The 24,417-nt window shown below is 39.3% G+C and overlaps 1 protein-coding gene and 1 long non-coding RNA gene across 2 annotated transcripts in view; one reads left to right on the top strand and one right to left on the bottom strand.

Moving 5' to 3' along the window:
- The window catches only part of LOC147020909 (regulator of G protein signaling 9-like), a 73,991-nt gene extending 62,321 nt beyond the window's left edge, over window positions 1-11,670 (top strand). Inside the window, exon 18 of the mRNA XM_085890561.1 lies at window positions 10,841-11,670. The gene's annotated coding sequence lies outside the window, so the exon portion shown is untranslated. The remainder of the gene's footprint in view (window positions 1-10,840) is intronic.
- An 899-nt stretch (window positions 11,671-12,569) lies between these two features.
- Window positions 12,570-18,440, bottom strand: LOC147020908 (uncharacterized). The gene is made up of 3 exons (XR_015060669.1): window positions 17,885-18,440; window positions 17,544-17,640; window positions 12,570-12,685 (listed from the first exon to the last, which is right to left on the bottom strand). It is a non-coding gene; the product is annotated as an uncharacterized LOC147020908 (long non-coding RNA).
- Window positions 18,441-24,417: the final 5,977 nt, after the last annotated feature.

Below are 24,417 nucleotides of genomic sequence, written 5' to 3'. Positions count from 1 at the left end.
GAGAGAGAGAGAGAGAGAGAGAGAGAGAGAGAGAGAGAGAGAGAGAGAGAGAGAGAGAGAGAGAGACGGAGAGAGAGAGAGAGAGAGAGAGAGAGAGAGAGAGAGAGAGAGAGAGAGAGAGAGAGAGAGAGAGAGAGAGAGAGAGAGAGAGAGAGAGAGAGAGAGAGAGAGAGAGAGAGAGAGAGAGAGAGAGAGGAGAGAGAGAGAGAGACGGGAGAGGGAGAGAGAGAGAGAGAGACGGGAGAGAGAGAGAGAGAGAGAGAGACGGGAGAGAGAGAGAGAGAGAGACGAGAGGGAGAGAGAGAGAGAGACGGGAGAGGAGAGAGAGAGAGAGAGGGGAGAGGAGAGAGAGAGACGGGAGAGGAGAGAGAGAGAGAGAGAGAGAGAGAGAGAGAGAGAGAGAGAGAGAGAGAGAGAGAGAGAGAGAGACGGGAGAGAGAGAGAGAGAGAGAGAGAGAGAGAGAGAGAGAGAGAGAGAGAGAGAGAGAGAGAGAGACGGGAGAGAGAGAGAGAGAGAGAGAGAGAGAGAGAGAGAGAGAGAGAGAGAGACGGGAGAGGAGAGAGAGACGGGAGAGGAGAGAGAGACGGGAGAGGAGAGAGAGAGACGGGAGAGGAGAGAGAGACGGGAGAGGAGAGAGAGACGGGAGAGGAGAGAGAGACGGGAGAGAGAGAGAGAGACGGGAGAGAGAGAGAGAGAGAGAGAGAGAGAGAGAGAGAGAGAGAGAGAGAGAGAGAGAGAGAGAGAGAGAGAGAGAGAGAGAGAGAGAGAGAGAGAGAGAGAGAGAGAGAGAGAGAGAGAGAGAGAGAGAGAGAGAGAGAGAGAGAGAGAGAGAGAGAGAGAGAGACGGGAGAGAGAGAGAGAGAGAGAGACGGGAGAGGAGAGAGAGAGAGAGACGGAGAGAGAGAGAGAGAGAGAGAGACGGGAGAGAGAGAGAGAGAGAGAGACGGGAGAGAGAGAGAGAGAGAGAGACGGGAGAGGAGAGAGAGAGAGAGAGACGGGAGAGGAGAGAGAGAGAGAGAGAGACGGGAGAGGAGAGAGAGAGAGAGAGAGAGACGGGAGAGAGAGAGAGTGAGAGAGAGACGGGAGAGGAGAGGAGAGAGAGAGAGAGAGAGAGAGAGAGAGAGAGAGAGAGACAGAGAGAGAGAGAGAGAGAGAGAGAGAGAGAGAGAGAGAGAGAGAGAGAGACGGGAGAGAGAGAGAGAGACGGGAGAGGAGAGAGAGAGAGAGACGGGAGAGGAGAGAGAGAGAGAGAGACGGGAGAGGAGAGAGAGAGAGAGACGGGAGAGGAGAGAGAGAGAGAGACGGGAGAGGAGAGAGAGAGAGAGACGGGAGAGGAGAGAGAGAGAGAGACGGGAGAGGAGAGGAGAGAGAGAGACCTGGAGAGGAGAGGAGAGAGAGAGAGAGAGAGAGAGAGAGAGAGAGAGAGAGAGACGGGAGAGGAGAGAGAAGGGAGAGGAGAGAGAGACGGGAGAGGAGAGAGAGACGGGAGAGGAGAGAGAGACGGGAGAGGAGAGAGAGACGGGAGAGGAGAGAGAGAGAGAGAGAGAGAGGAGAGAGAGAGAGAGAGAGAGAGAGAGAGAGAGACGGGAGAGGAGAGAGAGAGAGCGAGAGGAGAGAGAGAGCGAGAGGAGAGAGAGAGAGAGAGAGAGACGGGAGAGGAGAGAGAGAGAGAGAGACGGGAGAGGAGAGAGAGAGAGAGAGACGGGAGAGGAGAGAGAGAGAGAGAGACGGGAGAGGAGAGAGAGAGAGAGAGACGGGAGAGGAGAGAGAGAGAGAGAGAGGGGAGAGGAGAGAGAGAGAGAGAGAGAGAGACGGGAGAGGAGAGAGAGAGAGAGAGAGAGAGACGGGAGAGAGAGAGAGAGAGAGAGACGGGAGAGGAGAGAGAGAGAGAGAGAGAGAGAGAGAGAGAGAGAGAGAGAGAGAGAGAGAGAGAGAGAGAGAGAGAGAGACGGGAGAGAGAGAGAGAGAGAGAGAGAGAGAGAGAGAGAGAGAGAGAGAGAGAGAGAGAGGAGAGAGAGAGAGAGAGAGAGAGAGAGAGAGAGACGGGAGAGAGAGAGAGAGAGAGAGAGACGGGAGAGGAGAGAGAGAGAGAGAGAGAGAGACGGGAGAGGAGAGAGAGAGAGAGACGGGAGAGGAGAGAGAGAGAGAGACGGGAGAGGAGAGAGAGAGAGAGACGGGAGAGGAGAGAGAGAGAGAGACGGGAGAGGAGAGAGAGAGAGAGACGGGAGAGGAGAGAGAGAGAGACGGGAGAGGAGAGAGAGAGAGAGACGGGAGAGGAGAGAGAGAGAGACGGGAGAGGAGAGAGAGAGAGAGAGAGAGAGAGAGAGAGAGAGAGAGAGAGAGAGAGAGAGAGAGACGGGAGAGGAGAGAGAGAGACGAGAGACGAGAGAGAGAGACGGAGAGACGGGAGAGACGGGAGAGACGGGAGAGACGGGAGAGACGGGAGAGACGGGAGAGACGGGAGAGACGGGAGAGACGGAGAGACGGAGAGACGGGAGAGACGGGAGAGACGAGAGAGACGAGAGAGACGAGAGGGAGACGAGAGGGAGAGAATGAATAAATATAAAAATATGGAAACCAGTGAGATGAGAAAAGATTGTAGGTATTACGGAAAATAAATCGATCTCAACGCACTGAGGAGGAAAACAAAGAATTGACAAGTCTATTAGCAATATATGGGGCGAGTATTTACATCGATTTCCGGGAGTAGATTTAAACGAGAAAGTGGAGATAAAGAAGAGAAAGAAGGAAAATATTATATTATTGATGATGTTGGTGTTATTGGATTTGGTTAAGGTTTTGCATTTTTTTTTTTTCTTAAATAAATGGAGGCGAGAGTAAAGGCATTTCTAAGGATTCTTTTATGTTTTAAAAATTAAGATTCAAATGTATATGTTGGAAAGTAAAAAAGTTTTTTGCACTCTGTAGGAAATTTTCTCATAAATCATTGAGTTATGGTCTCGAATGTAAAAATAAACCAACATTAAAAATATCTCTTTTGTTAAAAGTAAAAATAACAGGGTTATACAAAAAGGGATATGTTTGGTGTGTGGCACAAAAAAAGAGTAAATTCATCTCCAAACAAAAACGTTGGGGAGATATACAGAAGTTTTTAATCAAGAAGTAAATTTACAACAACTGGAATACTAGGGGAATTACATCTACGAGGGTATTCTTTCTGTGGTCTGGGAACAAACTTGGATAAAAGATTAGATGAGGCTAACAATCCTAAACCTTGGTCTAAACATAAAAACAGAGTTGGTGACGTGTGTATGAAGCACGATATTGATGATGGAAATATCACAACGTTGGAAGAAAAACATGAAGCGGATCGAGAAATGTTGTATAATCTGTTTTTGATACGAAATCCAACCTCGAGAGAAAAGGTTCATAGGTTCATCGTGTAGAAGATACCTACTAAATTGAGACTTGGACTTGGTGATCAAAACACGATTAAGCTCCGATGATGTCATTAAGATTGAAGAGAAATGAGCTGATGAATTACATAAAGCAATAATCACAAAATTTAAAAGAAGGAAGGTTTATTCCAAAGAAGTTGATTATATCTGGTCTGCTGACTTGATTCAACTCAATAATGATAAAGGGTACAAGTATGCATTAACCATTATTGATTTGAGGAGTAGATACGCATGGGTTGTTCCTTTGAAAAACAAAAGAGGGAATACTCTTATGTTTGCCTTCCAACGGATATTTACTTAAAGCAAGAGAAAACTTTAAAAATTGTGGAGTGAAGAGGGAACAGAGTTCTATAACAAAACATTTATGAATTTTCTTAAAGATAATGGGATTACATTATACAGCACCTTTAATGAAGAAAAAGTGGTTGTTTTTGAGCGTTTTAATGGCACTTTAAGAGACAGACTATATATATATATATATAAAAAAAAAATCGCTCAACTCAGTTCTCAACAATGGTTATCTTTAAGTCAGGACATTGTAGATAATTACAACAATGTGGTCCATTCCTCCACAAAATTCAAACCATCAGAAACGTATACAAAATTATAATATGAAAGGGGAGATTAATCTGAGAAATCCAAAGTTTAAGATTGGTGATGTCATAAGAATGTATCGGTGGAAATCACATTTAAAAAAAAAAGGTTATACAAAGCAATTGACAAATGAACTTTTTAAAATCGTTGATGCAATAAATACAGTTCCTTGGATTTATAAATTATATGATTTAATAGGAGAAGAGATTTTAGGTTCATAATGAGAATTACAAAAGACAAAGATAAATAAATAAATTCACTCCACCCTCACAGGTCACATCCCCATACACCACATCCATACTCCCTCATACAATGATTAGTTTATTAGTTTCTCACACACAACACGTTTATTTAATTAAAAAATTCATTCTGCCCCCTTCTTTGTCTCCACCCACACAAGCCACAACAACGAAAGCCACACCCATATACCCCATCACCCCCTCCTCTTGTGTGCCCACACTCTTCACCCTTCCTCACACACGCAGGGGGTGGGATGGGGGAGGGGTGGGTTGTTGGTGAGGGCACACTTCCCCTTTCTTTTCCCTTTATTCTCTTCTTGTAGTTTACAATTAAATAATTATAAGCCAAACAGATATAATTAATACTTAAAACGTACAATATATTACACATTAAAATATCTACACATGTCGGAGTATATCGTATTGTCAATAGATAAATATATCCTAACTGTCATACATTGGTTTCAGCCAGAGAGATGAATAATTAATTACCTGGGGAAGTCTCTGATGACTGTTTGGAACAACAGGCAACATATCTGTGCTTTTTTCATGATTGACACTGTAAAAGCAGCCAACATAGAGTTGAAGAGAATAAACAGCGTGTTTGAGAAAACGGGCAGACTCATTTAACATCAACGTATTTTATAATGTGTAATAACTTTCACGTAAATCTTCAAAGAATGTTGAAACATTTGGTAAATTCTGTGATGTCCATCTTGGAGGGAGGTTATTAATACATATATTTAGGTCATTGTGAGAGGAGCCAAGAGAGGAGTTGTGGTATTGTATGAGGAAGTCGGGAGTGGTGGAGAAGTATGTGAGGGTTGTGCAGGATGTGTATGAGGACAGTGTGACAGCGGTGAGGTGTGCGGTAGGAATGACGGACTGGTTTAAGGTAAAAGTGGGATTGCACCAAGGATCGACTCTGAGCCCTTTTCTGTTTGCAATGGTGATGGACAGGTTGACAGACGAGATCAGACTGGAGTCTCCATGGACTATGATGTTCGTGGATGACATGATCTGTAGGGAGAGTAGGGAGCAGGCTGAGGCGAGCCTCGAGAGGTGGAGGTACGCACTGGAGAGAAGGGGAATGATAGTCAGTAGGAGTAAGATGGAGTACATGTGCGTAGATGAGAGGGAGGGTGGTGGTATGGTGCGGTTGCAAGGAGTTGAGGTGGGGAAGGTGGATGGATTTAAATACTTGGGATCAACTGTCCAAAGTAACGGAGAGTGTGGGAGAGAAGTGAAAAAGAGAGTGCAGGCAGGATGGAGTGGGTGGAGAAGAGTTGCAGGAGTGATTTGTGACAGAAGGGTAGCTGCAAGAGTTAAGGGGAAAGTGTATGAGACGGTAGTGAGACCAGCTATGTTGTATGGTTTGGAGGCGGTGGCGCTGACAAAAAGACAGGAAGCGGAGCTGGAGGTGGCAGAGCAAAAGATGCTGCGATTCTCGTTGGGAGTGACAAGGATGGACAGGATAAGGAATGAGTATATTAGAGGGACAGCGCAGGAAGGACGGTTTGGAGACAAAGTGAGAGAGGCGAGATTGAGATGGTTTGGACATGTGCACAGGAGGGAAGCGGACTATATTGGGAGAAGGATGCTGAAGATGGAGCCGCCAGGCAGGAGGAGTAGAGGAAGGCCAAAGAAGAGGTTCATGGATACGGTGAGGGCGGACATGCGGGTGGTTGGAGTGTCAATGGAAGATGTGGAGGATAGAGCGAAATGGAGACGGTTGATCTGCTGTGGCGACCCCTAATGGGAGCAGCGAGAGAAGAAGAAGATTTAGGTCGTGAAATTCTTGACGAACGAACTGAATTTTTGGCAGGACGTCATTCAGAGCTTCCCATTCCTTGTGGAGATCATTAGCATAGCCATCCACCTAGTCTGAGTAAGTTTGAAATGCTGTAATAAAAAGGAAAATAAATAATTCGTTATATAGTTAATCGTATACAATCAAAATGACCAATTACTGCACCAAAGTTCCAAGAAGGAAGCCATACTTAACAATACATACACATACACAAACACACACATATGTATACATACCTGAATATATATATATATATATATATATATATATATATATATATACACATGTATTCTGTATATATATATATATATATATATATATATATATATATATATATATATATATATATATATATATATATATATATATATATATATATATATATATATATACACATGTATTCTGTATATATATATATATATATATATATATATATATATATATATATATATATATATATATATATATATATATATATATATATATATACACATGTATTCTGTATATATATATATATATATATATATATATATATATATATATATATATATATATATATATATATATATATATATATATATATACACACAAACACACACACTTTTGAGGAATTAATTTGTTGAGGAATTAATTTGTTGAGGAATTAATCATATACAAAACTTTCATGAACAGTTTAATCGTGTATGAAACTTACCAATGTTGTGATGGGTCGTTATATTCTCCATCAGAGGAAAGATGGTCATGAAGCAAGTTGTTGTTCATTTCAAATTGGGTCAAAATGTTTTCCAGTGAGAGAAATGCAGCTTTATAAAGCAAAAAGTATTTTGAGGAAGTGAAACACAGTCTGACAGTATTTTGGAGACATACTGGGTGCGGTTGAAAAACAGGAAAAGGAAGAGTGGAGTAAGTCTGTCTGACTCAACTTGGTAATTTTCTCAGACAGTCATTTTCCTGAAATGATGTGCTCAGACAAGACCCTTAAGAGAGTGATGCCATTTTTTTCATCTCTGCTCAACTAAGATATTTAAACCGGGAACCAAGTTCAGGTAATACTTGAGTGTTATAAGAAAATTAAGTTTATTATTCCTGAAAATAAAACATAAACAAATATTTATGGGATCTCTATTTGACGACTCGATATGGTTAAAGAAATGATCCTATAAAAGGAAGGCAAAGCCCCCCGGCAGGAAAGAAGTGTCAAAATGGAGGTGTTTTACGAAGTAATATGTTCCAGTTTGAAAAGGAGAAATATGAGTGAGCGTAAGCGAGCAAAATTTTCTACTTTAAGAAATGGGACGTATTACTTCATCAAACACCTCCCTTTTGACACTACTCATGTAGAGGAAATGAGGTATGCATGGTTTGTTTGCAGCGATTGTGGCAGCGGTCTATTATGCGCTACCCAATGAAACGTTCTCATAATTCATAGGAAAGAAAATAGTGAAACTTTTAATTAGAAAAGAAACTTTTGGTTTTGCCCCACTGTTCAAGGCTTATAAACAAACTGATGGACATGTAATTGACATATTATGTGAAGTAAATAAACATTAGAGATGATGAAAATGGACTTGGTAGTGAAATTCCTCCATAAGTAATAAATTAGTTGGGAGGCCGGGGAAATTTCCAAGAGATATTTATTATGTACACGTACACTTTAAAGTTATATGAAATGTACACTTTCGTACACTCAACATCACGTCAGAGTTTATGTACATTAAAAAAATTAAAACAACACATCGAAACTGAACAACGAGCTGTTGTTCATTCATCACAACGAAAACATTCATAATTAATATTTGACATATTCAATTAAAATACTGTCCTTTTGTTATCATTTTGTGTGTACTTTATGCTGTCGAGATGTGCAGTGGTGTGTTCAGTTACCAATCAGCTTGCTCGTGCTTGCCAAGCTAGCCGTTCCTTATTAACGCTTTCTAATGGAGTGCTTGCTTGAGTGCTTAAACCACTTGGCGAGTGCTCCTCAAGAAACTTTGTAACTGAACACACCGCAGATTCATTACATGGCGATGAGGATAAACATGGATACCATGACTTATTTCAGCTATGTCGATGAATTTGTCCTTCAGGGGCCAGATTTTGACATGACACGTGGCAAGTTAGAGGTTGGTAGGAATCGATGAAAGCGGGTTTTATTTTAATTATTCATTTTCCCCAAAAACCTGGTTAAAAATGCTTTATTCACCGTCGGTGACACAAATGTGGTATCGGATGTGAAAAATAACTTCATTAAGACGTTTCAATGATCAGTGAGTTTGGCAAAGGAGTCGCATGACCTCTCAAATGGGCTAATTGCTGATTAGTCAAAAACCAAAAACAGTACGAACACAACCTACACATCGATTTAAAGGTATTTTACTGCTCATCGAGCAACAAAACTCTCAAGGGTGAAAGAGGAGTTTGTACAAAAATAATGTTAACATTGCTTTGTGTGAGGAGGGAGGGGAAGGGTGGAGATGGGAGTCTGGAGGGAGGTTGGTGGGGTTGGGTGGGAGTAGGCAGGGGAAGAGTTTTTGAGGAGGGAGGGGAAGCAGTGAGGTGAGAGTCCAGAGGGAGGGGGTGGGTTGGGAGGAGGCAGGGGTGGGATGAGGGAGGAGCGGGGGGAAGGGGTGGGAAGAGCAACCCGGTAATGCCAGGTTCCTTTTACCAGTCTATCTTTCTGTGTATTAATGCAAGTTTCCGGTTTGCATCTGAACGGGGTAAAAGTGGAAACCACAGCACGTGCAATGCTGAATAATTTCTCATTTAAGAGCTCTTGGGTCCAGACAGTGCGTGCAGAGGTTTACAAATATTGATTGATCGTCATGCAATTTTGATTTCTATTCATTTTTATTGCACACTTGGTGTATATGCTCGGCGTTGCTGGTAAGCACACCGACCAGAAGTAAAAAAAAAAAAAAAAAAAAGAAGAAGAAATGTGACCACAAACTATTCAGTCAATTATGTCAATGTATAACTACCTTTCTGTCGATTTACTTTCCCGAAAACCTTATCAGTCTTAACAGTTAGTAGTGTCTACCAGAATTAAAAAAAACTACAAGTTATTTCTATAATTCCAGCAATCGTGTGTGTGTGTGTGTGTGTGTGTGTGTGTGTGTGTGTGTGTGTGTGTGTGTGTGTGTGTGTGTGTGTGTGTGTGTGTGTGTGTGTGTGTGTGAGAGAGAGACCGCTGTTTCTCGACAACCACTGGTCCGATCTAATTGAAACTTGCCAGCTATATTGCTGGGGACCTGAGGATGTGCCTTTTCAAGGTTTGATATTAATCGGACAAGTGTTTCCAAAGTTATGGCCATTTATTTACCAAACCAATGACAAGACACATTGCTGTGTCGGCCGGTGCGCGGCCGGCCGACGATGACGTCACGGGCCGTGCCGGTTGCGATGGGGGATCGGTGTCTTCGTAACCATGGTATAGGAGTGGCAATGGTCAATGGCAGCGAATGTCATGGCAAGCAAAGATGGAGATAAACTTGATTTTAATTTGGATTGTAATTAACTCTGTGTGTGTAAGTATCACAGCAGTTGTTACTTCAATACAAGTGATAATTCGTGGAATGCATGTGAACATTCCGTACGGGCACGCACCACTTCCAGATAGTGATGACTTACTGTATTCTAATAATTTCTCGATTTCTTATGCGCATTTATAGATAAACACAATGCCCCAATCCAGTCGTCGTTCACGAGAGCGAAGGAACGGCCCGTGTGGTTGTTTGAAAGTATTTTTTGGGGGGGAGGGGGGGGGGGTTTGCACGTACGGCCATGCGAGAGCGAAGGAACGGCCTGTGTGGTTGTTGTTTCTGGCTTGCGGTTTGAAAGTTTTTTTTTATTATTATTTTTTTTTGCACGTACGGGCACGTACTCGTTCATTCAATTCCATCAAACGAATAATTTCCTTTTCATTGATTTACTTCACCATGAAACCTTAGCAGTCTGAACACTTAGTGACTGTTATGTGGACTTGCATTTGGGGGTTGGGGGGTTGAGGACTTGAAGAAGAAAGAGAGAACTGGAGGATGGAAAGTTGGAGTTGGGGTGGGGAGGTTTGGGGGAGGGCAGAGAAGGAACACAGTTGGGAAAGGTGAGTTGAAGCTTTTGGGGGAGTGTTGAAGACTTTGGGGTTGGAAGGTGGGGGTGGTTGAGGATTTGAAGAAGAAGTTGTGGAGTATCGAGTTGGACTGTTTGGGGGGGGGGGTTGGGAAGGGGTTTGCAAACTTGTGTGGAGGGTTGGGAGCATTGAGGGCTTGAAGAAGAAAAGGGTTGAGGACTTGGTCACATTTAACATTATGTAGAATTTCCACGCGTCCCTGCCATTATACTGTCGAAGGACATTCCTGGCAAACTCCCTAAATATTCCACACTCTATTGGGACCCTTACAATGACAGAGATAGTGGTGAACAGCTTTCTAGTATTACATAAATAAAGTTCAAATAACATTGCAGCGATGTTGAAATCTGAGTAAGAATAATTCTAAATTTTGAAAATGTCTACAGTGTTTACCTCGACAATGTCTACAGAGCAAATTTTTTTTTTTTTTATAGGAAAACATTACACAGGTGTTAGGAGGTAGGAGATTGCCAGTGTTCTCCTATGATGCAATAATGTTTGGGTAAATCATGAGCCATTATGTGACAAAGAAGATGACAAGTATGAGAGGGAGAATGCAAGAGAGAGGGATGCTGCACACATTTATTTATACATATAATATATTTAATTCTAATTAAATAATTGATGTTTCATTTGTCACTGTTTCCTCAGTTGTAACAGAGAGACGACAGCCATGGATAAACGAATCATTTGCTCTTGTAAAGAAAGCCCAAGTGGTCCTGCACATTCACCAGCTTTAACAGATGTCTCGCCTCGTTCTTCCACCTTTCACCGCGCCAGCCACTTTGTCTCAGCCCTTTGCAATGCATGCATCTCATCTACCTGGACTTGGAGCGACCAGTTCTCCTATTCGTTGGAGACAAGGTAGTCAGCAAACTCCTGCCTCACTCGGTCTGCAGCTTGTGAGCACTCCTCCGTCAGCTGCTCGACCACCTGCATCACACAAACTCGTTCTTCTTTCCACATTCCATATGCACGGTCTACATGATGGCTTATCCTTCCACGTGTTGTCCAATAGATTACTGTGCTTGTCCGAGATGCTGCATAAATTGACTATTTGGTATGTGTGTATTTGGGGTACTGTAATCGCTCGGCAGTATATTTAGATAGGTATACCCAGTGAGGATTGGCTGTGCTTATCAAACAATTAAATTGAGGTTGAGCCAGAATTTAAGAGTATTAATCATTAGGGCTGATGTTCTGTGGATTCTGATGTACCGTACTCTGTTACAGTGTCGGTCCTGCTACGGCAGTTTCCTGGCAAGGGTTATAGTGTGTGGTTTGCCATTGCCTTCCCAGCAGTAGTTAGGGTAGGAATTTGGAATTTGTTTTGACTGCCAGTGATAGCTCGCCTACTCTTCGTGAAGGATACAATGGGATCTTTAACATCCACCAACCCGTGCTGTCAGGTGGGATTCCTATTTGGGCTTGTGTTAGCCAGTGCTTAAAGTCTAAAGTAACTCTAAAAGATTTTCCTTCCATGTTCCACGCGTCTGTTTTTCCCTTCTCATGTAATTGTTACCTTTCTTCTGCCAGGGAGTTATACCAGCAGACCTATATTGTAGCCGTGGGTACCAAAATGGGTTCCAGCTCTAAATATTTTTATCGGTCCAATGAGCAACAACATTCTCAATCAGTTTGATGGTCCAACACCAGAATTCTCTGGTTGCTGCATAGACACCTGCACCGGTGCCGTATGCTCTAACAGAGATGACCTTGAACGGTTTATTGCCTTCGTCAATTCCTTCCACCCTGCAGTACTCGATTTCACATGGGACATTTCGAGTACCTGTGTCACCTTTCTCGACATTACTAATTTGGTCAGAGGATGGACTTTCCACTTGCTGTCCATTATGAACCCACGGATTCACACAACTACCTTCTATATTCATCCTCTCACGTCAAAATTTCCATTACGTATTCCCAGTTCCTCAAGCTTTGCCATCTGCGCAGAATTCCGACTTCAAATCAAAATCAAATGAAATGTGAAAGTTGTTTGCCGAGAATCCCTTTCCCACCTCCATTATGGCCCATGCACCAAGGCGTGCCAGCAACACTGACAAACAATCGGATTTACAACCTTTTGAGAAAAAAAAACTTAAAGGATCCCGTTCACATTGATCTACCATCCCAATATCCCATCAACCTTTGAGTCAATAACATCATCCACAGGAACTTCAAGCTATTGCCAACAATCCTAAAAACCGCCTGATGGGTTTTCCCCACAACCACCTCTCATCTCTTTCAAGTGGGACAAATTTGACGAATTCCCAGGTGAAAGGACCCTCATTACATTTTTCCCACCAGGAATGTTCAAGTGTTCACAGAATTGCTGCAACACCTGCAAAAACTGGAAAATGTGTTCCGTTCTGCAAACCGCTTTGCTGGTATACAAGAAAAGCTCTTACCCTGATACGAGGCAGGCATCTTGCATGATGGAACACATTTAATGCAGGAAGATGGTACCACATGCCATACGTGCAGAACCAACGCCACCTGGACGAATACCAAATGGACGGCAGATTATTTTGTGGGCACCACAGAGTCCTGACATGAACGCCTTTGAACAGCTCGAGGAACATGGACCAGGAGTTGTGGAAAAGCCGACCTCTGCCTAGTAATACACAAGAGCTGCAACAACATCCCCAGATTTGACACAATCTACCAGACTCGGTGGTGTAATGGTTCGAGCGTCCGCTCCGAGTCCGGGAGGTCGGTGGTTCAAACCCTGGCCGAGTCATCCCAAAGACTTAATTTAGAACACATGTGCCGCTTCCTTGTTTTGATGCTCAGCATTTAAAAGGATAGAGCACGGACAATCCCCATCAGTTGGCCTCCATGGAGAGGAGGAAATGCCCCCATTGAGTGCGGTGAGAAAAGTGGCGCCAACGTTGTGACGTCACTGCAGGTACCCAGAGTATCCTGGGAAGTGACGGCACTCCCCCCCCCTCATTCATTGGCTGTGTTAAGTGTTTGTGTCGTCAGTATGTCCATGTGTTTGTGTGTGGCAGCTCCATTATGAACCTTGTACCTTGTGCAATAAAAACAAATCTCGAGCGCGTTATCAAATAGAATATTACCGATTTAATGTTTTCATGGATTCAAGCATTGGATGATGCCAAAGCACAATCCACGTGATGATCTTGTATGTTGTTCATCTGATTTTGTTGGTATCCCCGATTGTTATAGTATATTTATAATCAAGGGTGTTTCCTTTATACTGGGAGGGCACTATGGAATAATCTCCATTTAAAGGGATAATTTCGTTGCACAACAGTGGCAATTCAATCAGGCACAAGTTTATGTTCTGACTGAGCTTTCACTAAACTCAATTTAAAAAAAAAAAAATATATATATATATATATATATATTCAATCTTTATATTGTACTCAGCATTTGTAGATTTCCTTGCCCAACATTGCCTTGCCTGTTTAACATTCCCATCTGAACCAACGGCTCGTGATATTTTGAACTTTCAAACTTTCAAACTTGTCTCCTTCCTCCAGTAATCCTGGATGCTATTGGGTGATCGACAGTGGCATCTGGTAAACTGTTCCACACTGGTATTATTGTGGGCATATAGGAGCGGTCATACTGAACAAGTGACTGGTGGCCACTCTCCGTCTTGCCAGTTAGACGCTGCACAGCATAGCTTCCGAAGGAAGCACTTGTTCTGGTGAACCTTGATGGAATCCATGATGGAGGTAGCATGGTCTTCAGAAGTGCTGGAACTTCTTCTGTATGCAGTCTATACATCAGACCCAGACCTGCTGCAGTTCTGTGTGGTCGGGGATCGATGTTGAATTCCTGTGGAGGGGCCTTGATGATACGTACAGCACGATGTTACACGTCATCCAGCTTTTTAAGATACACGGCACTTGCAGACATCCATACGAGGGGAGCATATTCCATTGTGCTCAGGACATGGGCTTTGTGCACTTGGGCTCGGCCAAGCGGATCCAAGTGTGGAGCAATACTGCGAAAGGCACTCGCTCTTTGTCCAGCTATAACGGCAATGGAGTTCACATGAGACTGGAAAACTCAAGCTCTGGGAGAACCTGATTCCAAGTATGTCAAACTCGTATACATGCTGCAAAGGCTTGCCACCAATGAAGAACTCTGGAGGATGCTCACTTCGTAGTCGTCTACCGAGAGACATAACTTCGCGTTTCTCGGTAGCAAACAGGACGTTCCATTTCTGTCCCAACTCATAGATTTTCTGCAGGTCTTCTCTCAGAAAAATGGTGGCATTCACGTCATCCCGTAGGCAGTCGATGGTACCATCATCAGCAGAGAGGCAGGTAGGGTTATGCAGGTTGTCGCACAGATCGTTAATGCAGACCAGAAACAAGGTGGGCCCAATAATTGATCCTTGAGGTACTGATGCATTAATTGGAGTTGGTTTGGATGTTTGGCCATTACCCACACCCTGAATACGTCTGTCCATCAAGTAGCTGGATAACCACTGCAACAACTGACCTCCAACTCCATTAGCAACCAGCTTGACCAGCAATCCCTTGTGCCATCCTTCATCAAAAGCAGCTTTGATGTCGAGTGCTACAATTGTTACCTCCTGATGTCTGTTGAGACGAGACATCCACTCATGACTCAGAAAGGTGAGGAACTCGGAGGCTGAGTGACCAGGACGGAAGCCAAACTGATTGTCGCTGATGAGGTCATTTCCATTAGATGTTTCCTCAGTGTGGTGTTGACGACTCTCTCCGTAACCTTGCTGATTCAGCTTATGAGACTAATGGACCTATTATTGTCTGGAACAGAGCAAAAATTATTCTTTTGCAATGGCACTACATTGGCTATCTTCCAGGAGAAAGGGAAGTGGCCACGGCTAAAGCAGAAACGAAACGGTTTGGCAAAAAAAGGTATGGCAAGGACTGATGCACACTCTTTGAGAACTCTATTTCCAATTCCATCAGGTCCAGACGCCTTATTTATGTCTAGCTTCTGCAGGATCCGTCTGATGTCCCAAGGCCGGAACGTTGCGGTGTCCAAGTGAATGTTGGAGCGAGCTGTGAGATCGGGAGCGCCATTTTCAGCGGAACCAATTGTACACTTTGATGCAAAATGATCGCAGAAGATGTCCGCTTTCTCCTGGGAAGTGGCAAAGGTCTGACCATCCTTCTGCAATATTGGGACACTAGAATGTCATCCTTTCCCTTGTAATCTCTTCACTGCCCACCACCAATCATGTGGTTTGCTTGCTCCAGAGGTCAGTGGAGCTTTTGTCGCCTGGAAGTGTTGTCTTTTTGCCTCCTTCTCCACTTTCTGATAGTCCTGCCTTGCCCTTCTCAGACCGTCACGGGTAACACCACATGGGCTCTTGCTCCAGTTGGGATATGCCAGACAGACATCTTCACCAGTCATTCGACAAGCCTCAGTAAACCAGGGAATATCGGTCAGAAGAACAGTGACCTCTATTTGGGGAATAAATTTCTTTATGCCGACCTTGATGATCGTCTCGATGTTGTTGCAAGTTACATCAGGATCTCCAGTGTTTAGGGCTTGATCCCATGCCCTGCTGTGCAGATGCTGCCTTTAGGGATTCCAAATTTGCTTTTTTGTAATCCCATAATCGCCGTTGATGTGGTTTCTCCAAGACTGGTGGCTTTTTGAAGATGATCTCCACTGAGCTATGGTTAGAAGTTCCAACGTTGGCCTTCACGCTTGTGATGTCATAAGCAGCAGAGTCAACGATGACCAAGTCCAGTAAATTATCTCCACGGGTAGACTTTTCACCAGTTGGTACAAGCCATGCGTCAGACAAAAGTTGGAGCATGCAATTCCAGATCTGTCAGTTGGGGACTTGCTACCTAAACACTCCTCGTGATGAACATTGAAATCACCTCGAATCATCACACGATCTGAACCAGTGGTTTGGATGACAGAATCCAGATTGTCAGACAAGTAGTTAATAAGACGACTTTCAGTTCCAGGCAGGGAACCGGGGCGATACACAGCACCAATCAGTGGGTTTCCAGCATGTGTTTTCACAGTGACTTCCTTCCAGGTCAGGAGGTTCCAGGTTCTGATGACGTTGAACCTGGAGCATATCGCGAAACCAAATGGCAATTCCACCCCATCCATCACTGCGATCTTGTCTTGAAGGTGGCTCCTGGTATCCACTGAGCGACACATTTGGTTCATCGGTGGTTTCATTGGCAGCACCAAAGGAAGTTGCGTTGATCCTGGATGGTTTCCCGGTGTTTTGAGCACGGACTCCACGTTTAAACTCTTCCGTTTTGATTTTTACGAGAATTTCACATCGAGGTTTTTCAAAACTCAAGAAACATCAGTTCAATGAAATATTTCAGTTGATTTTTTTTTTGTTTGTTTGTTTGTTAAGATGGAAAATAAAATCCATCTCTCAGATAAAATTCTTATTCATCCATAAAAGTGATTGACAAGACATCATAAAATTAGCTTTCCTATTGGAACTTTCTGCCCTAACAATCTTCCGTTTCCTTTCCAAGATCAAATTGTGATCGTCTCAGCAAATGAATGGTTGTACTTTGGAAGGGTCATCATTGACAAAAAAGGATCAGAAACCAACTTTATTGTTCAAGCTTGCACAAAGGCACGGCTGAGGTCCAACATTTCAACCATCGAGATATAGTGACATGAAATGGTCACTTATTGGTCTCAACATTATAAGGACTTGCGTTTCAAGTCCTTGATGAAAACCACCTGGTGGTAGAAGTATACCTTTTGGAAAGAATTTGTTTTCCTTGTATTCTCAGGCTGGCAGGATGGCCTAAATCGAGAGGTACGCACACTCACCTCTGAGCCATCGTGCCTGGGTTTGAATCTTGGCTCAGCTGTAAACTGTTATCCTGGTGTCTCACAGGAAGGGGGATTCTGTGTGTGTGTGTGTGTGTGTGTGTGTGTGTGTGTGTGTGTGTGTGTGTGTGTGTGTGTGTGTGTGTGTGTGTGTGTGTGTGTGTGTGTGTGTGTGTGTGTGTGTGTGTGTGTGTTTTATGGCATACATGCTTCTTTATGTAATTTTCTTCCCACGCTTCCTTTGAAACCCTGTATGTCATATGAGAACATGTAGTTTCACCTGCACATGTGGATTATACCTACACACGCACCTGCACACACACACACGCACACACAGTATAATCTCTTCCATAAGTTGCTCTCAAGCCCCACTGTAGTATGGGAGATGCGTCCACGTACGACCTTCCACATTGTCTCCAGAGAGCAGTAATTGCTTCTTCCAGCTGATTGTTTGTGTGTGTGTGTGTGTGTTGACTCCAGTATGTGATTATTGTTTCTCAAACTATGTTTCAAACAATCCTTTTAAATAAACATCATTTCTATGATCCCATGTACATACCTCTCAAAGGTAGTTTGCACAAAGCACTTTATACATCTTCACCTTGTCGCCCATTCGTGGTTGTCACTCGCTGGTGGTTGTCACTCACTGGGGTCATCTGAAAATATAATTTAAAATATTTTTCAAACAAATGGAGATTCTGGTTATTTGTTCAAAAACCTGTCGTGCTGACGATGAAGCTTAATTGAATTCTCCACCTTCCATGCGCCATTTTGACAATACCGATGCCAAAGAGCACAGTGGTGCAGCACCTGGCAATTCTAGGTACGGGACTGTACAGGTTCCTACATGCGGTGTCGATAGGAAAAGGTGCTGTGAGTGCATTTTGATGTCATGCACACCTGGTGACATCGTTCTTGGTTCGGTTCCTGGGATTTCTGTGCCATCTCTCACTCTAGCTTATGTCGCAGCTTATTGAGCTCAGCTCTCCACCTGCATTTACAATAGAAAACACTCCCAACGACCACACGCAACATCTGATGCCCACGTCTTCTAACTCCAGCACATGTCTCTCGATCCAACCCTTTTCAACATCTATGCAAGATGCCTCTCATTGGCTGCACATGTCTTCAGCCTGCACCATGTACTCGTACTTTGTGTGCACAAATGCTGTTCCATTTGGTTAGAACAGTCAAAATACCATGAACCCACATGCAAATCTCTGACAACCTTAATGACAAAACACAGAACATTTCCAGCAATCCAGCAAAATGGAGTCTTTCATGAACATAAATTCTGCTCCCTTGCAATGATCTTCGGTGCACATGTCTCTTAACTACTGGCTCGCTGTACGAAACGCTCGTGCTCTCTCGCCATCTCTGTCTGCATCCGGCATCCATCGTCCCAGCTTCAACTCCTGCCTTTCCGACTCCAACTGCTCACAACACCTGTGCAACCAATCAAAAGGAATCATCAGCCCCAACTGTTTCCAAACAAGTCTGTCACCACTTTCATCTTCATAAGACTACATGTCATCTTCATAAGGCTACATGTCATCTTAATAAGACTACATACCATCTTAATAAGACTACATACCATCTTAATAAGACTACATACCATCTTAATAAGACTACATGTCATCTTAATAAGACTACATACCATCTTAATAAGACTACGTATCATCTTAATAAGACTACATATCATCGTAATAAGACTACATACCATCTTAATAAGACTACATACCATCTTAATAAGACTACATACCATCTTAATAAGACTACATACCATCTTAATAAGACTACATGTCATCTTAATAAGACTACATATCATCGTAATAAGACGACATATCATCGTAATAAGACTACATATCATCTTAATAAGACTACATACCATCTTAATAAGACTACATACCATCTTAATAAGACTACATACCATCTTAATAAGACTACATGTCATCTTAATAAGACTACATACCATCTTAATAAGACTACATACCATCTTAATAAGACTACATACCATCTTAATAAGACGACATACCATCTTAATAAGACTACATACCATCTTAATAAGACTACATGTCATCTTCATAAGACTACATACCATCTTAATAAGACTACATACCATCTTAAGACTACATACCATCTTAATAAGACTACATATCATCATAATAAGACTACATACCATCTTAATAAGACTACATGTCATCTTAATAAGACTACATATCATCTTAATAAGACTACATATCATCTTAATAAGACTACATACAATCTTAAGACTACATATCATCTTAATAAGACTACATACCATCTTAATAAGACTACATATCATCTTAATAAGACTACATATCATCTTAAGACTACATACCATCTTAAGACTACATATCATCTTAATAAGACTACATACCATCTTAAGACTACATACCATCTTAAGACTACATACCATCTTAATAAGACTACATACCATTTTAATAAGACTACATATCATCTTAATAAGGCTACATGTCATCTTAATATGACTGCATGTCATCTTAATAACACCACATACAATTTTAATAAGACTACATATCATCTTAATAAGACTACATATCATCTTAATAAGACTACGTATCATCGTAATAAGACTACGTGTCTTCTTAATAAGACTACGTGTCTTCTTAATAAGACTACGTATCATCTTAATAAGACTACGTATCATCTTAATAAGACTACGTATCATCTTAATAAGACTACGTATCATCTTAATAAGACTACATATCATCTTAATAAGACTACATATCATCTTAATAAGACTACATATCATCTTAATAAGACTACATATCATCTTAATAAGACTACATATCATCTTAATAAGACTACATATCATCTTAATAAGACTACATATCATCTTAATAAGACTACATATCATCTTAATAAGACTACGTATCATCTTAATAAGACTACGTATCATCTTAATAAGACTACGTATCATCTTAATAAGACTACGTATCATCTTAATAAGACTACGTATCATCTTAATAAGACTACGTATCATCTTAATAAGACTACGTATCATCTTAATAAGACTACATATCATCTTAATAAGACTACATATCATCTTAATAAGACTACATATCATCTTAATAAGACTACGTATCATCGTAATAAGACTACATATCATCTTAATAAGACTACATATCATCTTAATAAGACTACGTGTCTTCTTAATAAGACTACGTATCATCTTAATAAGACTACGTATCATCTTAATAAGACTACATATCATCTTAATAAGACTACATATCATCTTAATAAGACTAAATATCATCTTAATAAGACTACATATCATCTTAATAAGACTACATATCATCTTAATAAGACTACATATCATCTTAATAAGACTACATATCATCTTAATAAGACTACATATCATCTTAATAAGACTACATATCATCTTAATAAGACTACATATCATCTTAATAAGACTACATATCATCTTAATAAGACTACATATCATCTTAATAAGACTACGTATCATCTTAATAAGACTACATATCATCTTAATAAGACTACATATCATCTTAATAAGACTACATATCATCTTAATAAGACTACATATCATCTTAATAAGACTACATATCATCTTAATAAGACTACATATCATCTTAATAAGACTACATATCATCTTAATAAGACTACATATCATCTTAATAAGACTACATATCATCTTAATAAGACTACATATCATCTTAATAAGACTACATATCATCTTAATAAGACTACATATCATCTTAATAAGACTACATATCATCTTAATAAGACCACATATCATCTTAATAAGACTACATATCATCTTAATAAGACTACATATCATCTTAATAAGACTACATATCATCTTAATAAGACTACATATCATCTTAATAAGACTATATATCATCTTAATAAGACTACATATCATCTTAATAAGACTACATATCATCTTAATAAGACTACATATCATCTTAATAAGACTACATATCATCTTAATAAGACTACATATCATCTTAATAAGACTACATATCATCTTAATAAGACTACATATCATCTTAATAAGACTACATATCATCTTAATAAGACTACATATCATCTTAATAAGACTACATATCATCTTAATAAGACTACATATCATCTTAATAAGACTACATATCATCTTAATAAGACTACATATCATCTTAATAAGACTACATATCATCTTAATAAGACTACATATCATCTTAATAAGACTACATATCATCTTAATAAGACTACATATCATCTTAATAAGACTACATATCATCTTAATAAGACTACATATCATCTTAATAAGACTACATATCATCTTAATAAGACTACATATCATCTTAATAAGACTACATATCATCTTAATAAGACTACATATCATCTTAATAAGACTACATATCATCTTAATAAGACTACATATCATCTTAATAAGACTACATATCATCTTAATAAGACTACATATCATCTTAATAAGACTACATATCATCTTAATAAGACTACATATCATCTTAATAAGACTACGTATCATCTTAATAAGACTACGTATCATCTTAATAAGACTACGTATCATCTTAATAAGACTACATACCATCTTAATAAGACTACATATCATCTTAATAAGACTACATATCATCTTAATAAGACTACATATCATCTTAATAAGACTACATATCATCTTAATAAGACTACATATCATCTTAATAAGACTACATATCATCTTAATAAGACTACATATCATCTTAATAAGACTACATATCATCGTAATAAGACTACATATCATCGTAATAAGACTACATATCATCTTAATAAGACTACATATCATCTTAATAAGACTACATATCATCTTAATAAGACTACATATCATCTTAATAAGACTACATATCATCTTAATAAGACTACGTATCATCTTAATAAGACTACATATCATCTTAATAAGACTACATATCATCTTAATAAGACTACATAACATCTTAATAAGACTACATACAATCTTAAGACTACATACCATTGTAATAAGACTACATATCATCGTAATAAGACTACATATCATCTTAATAAGACGACATACCATCTTAATAAGACTACATATCATCATAATAAGACTACATATCATCTTAATAAGACTACATACCATCTTAATAAGACTACATGTTATCGTAATAAGACCACATGTCATCGTAATAAGACTACATGTCATCGTAATAAGACTACATACCATCTTAAAAAGACTACATACCATCTTAAGACTACATATCATCTTAATAAGACTACATATCATCTTAATAAGACTACATATCATCTTAATAAGACTACATACCATCTTAATAAGACTACATATCATCTTAATAAGACTACATATCATCTTAATAAGACTACATATCATCTTAATAAGACTACATATCATCTTAATAAGACTACATATCATCTTAATAAGACTACATATCATCTTAATAAGACTACGTATCATCTTAATAAGACTACGTATCATCTTAATAAGACTACGTATCATCTTAATAAGACTACATATCATCTTAATAAGACTACATATCATCTTAATAAGACTACGTATCATCGTAATAAGACTACATATCATCTTAATAAGACTACATACCATCTTAATAAGACGACATATCATCTTAATAAGACTACATATCATCTTAAGACTACATATCATCTTAAGACTACATATCATCTTAATAAGACGACATACCATCTTAAGACTACATACCATCTTAATAAGACTACATACCATTTTAATAAGACTACATATCATCTTAATAAGGCTACATGTCATCTTAATATGACTGCATGTCATCTTAATAACACCACATACAATTTTAATAACACCACATACAATCTTAATAAGACTACATACCATTTTAATAAGACTACATATCATCTTAATAAGGCTACATGTCATCTTAATATGACTGCATGTCATCTCAATAACACCACATACAATTTTAATAAGACTACATATCATCTTAATAAGACTACATATCATCTTAATAAGACTACGTATCATCGTAATAAGACTACATCTCATCTTAATAAGACTATGTGTCTTCTTAATAAGACTACGTATCATCTTAATAAGACTACATATCATCTTAATAAGACTACATATCATCTTAATAAGACTACATATCATCTTAATAAGACTACATATTATCTTAATAAGACTACATCTCATCTTAATAAGACTATGTGTCTTCTTAATAAGACTACGTATCATCTTAATAAGACTACATATCATCTTAATAAGACTACATATCATCTTAATAAGACTACATATCATCTTAATAAGACTACATATCATCTTAATAAGACTACATATCATCTTAATAAGACTACATATCATCTTAATAAGACTACGTATCATCTTAATAAGACTACGTATCATCTTAATAAGACTACGTATCATCTTAATAAGACTACGTATCATCTTAATAAGACTACGTATCATCTTAATAAGACTACGTATCATCTTAATAAGAATACATACCATCTTAAGACTACATACCATCTTAAGACTACATACCATCTTAATAAGACTACATACCATTTTAATAAGACTACATATCATCTTAATAAGGCTACATGTCATCTTAATATGACTGCATGTCATCTTAATAACACCACATACAATTTTAATAACACCACATACAATCTTAATAAGACTACATACCATTTTAATATGACTGCATGTCATCTCAATAACACCACATACAATTTTAATAAGACTACATATCATCTTAATAAGACTACATATCATCTTAATAAGACTACGTATCATCGTAATAAGACTACATCTCATCTTAATAAGACTATGTGTCTTCTTAATAAGACTACGTATCATCTTAATAAGACTACATATCATCTTAATAAGACTACATATCATCTTAATAAGACTACACATCATCTTAATAAGACTACGTGTCTTCTTAATAAGACTACGTATCATCTTAATAAGACTACGTATCATCTTAATAAGACTACGTATCATCTTAATAAGACTACATATCATCTTAATAAGACTACATATCATCTTAATAAGACTACATATCATCTTAATAAGACTACATATCATCTTAATAAGACTACATATCATCTTAATAAGACTACATATCATCTTAATAAGACTACATATCATCTTAATAAGACTACATATCATCTTAATAAGACTACATATCATCTTAATAAGACTACATATCATCTTAATAAGACTACATATCATCTTAATAAGACTACATATCATCTTAATAAGACTACATATCATCTTAATAAGACTACATATCATCTTAATAAGACTACATATCATCTTAATAAGACTACATGTCATCTTAATAAGACTACATGCCATCTTAATAAGACTACATATCATCTTAATAAGACTACATATCATCTTAATAAGACTACAT

This window comes from Eptatretus burgeri, chromosome 8 (genome assembly GCF_056783735.1).
Source record: "Eptatretus burgeri isolate ZD-2024b chromosome 8, Ebu_testis_v1, whole genome shotgun sequence".
Lineage (NCBI taxonomy): Eukaryota > Metazoa > Chordata > Myxini > Myxiniformes > Myxinidae > Eptatretus > Eptatretus burgeri.
The sequence above is the reverse complement of the archived record's forward strand: the minus strand, read 5'-3'. Positions and strand labels throughout refer to the sequence as shown.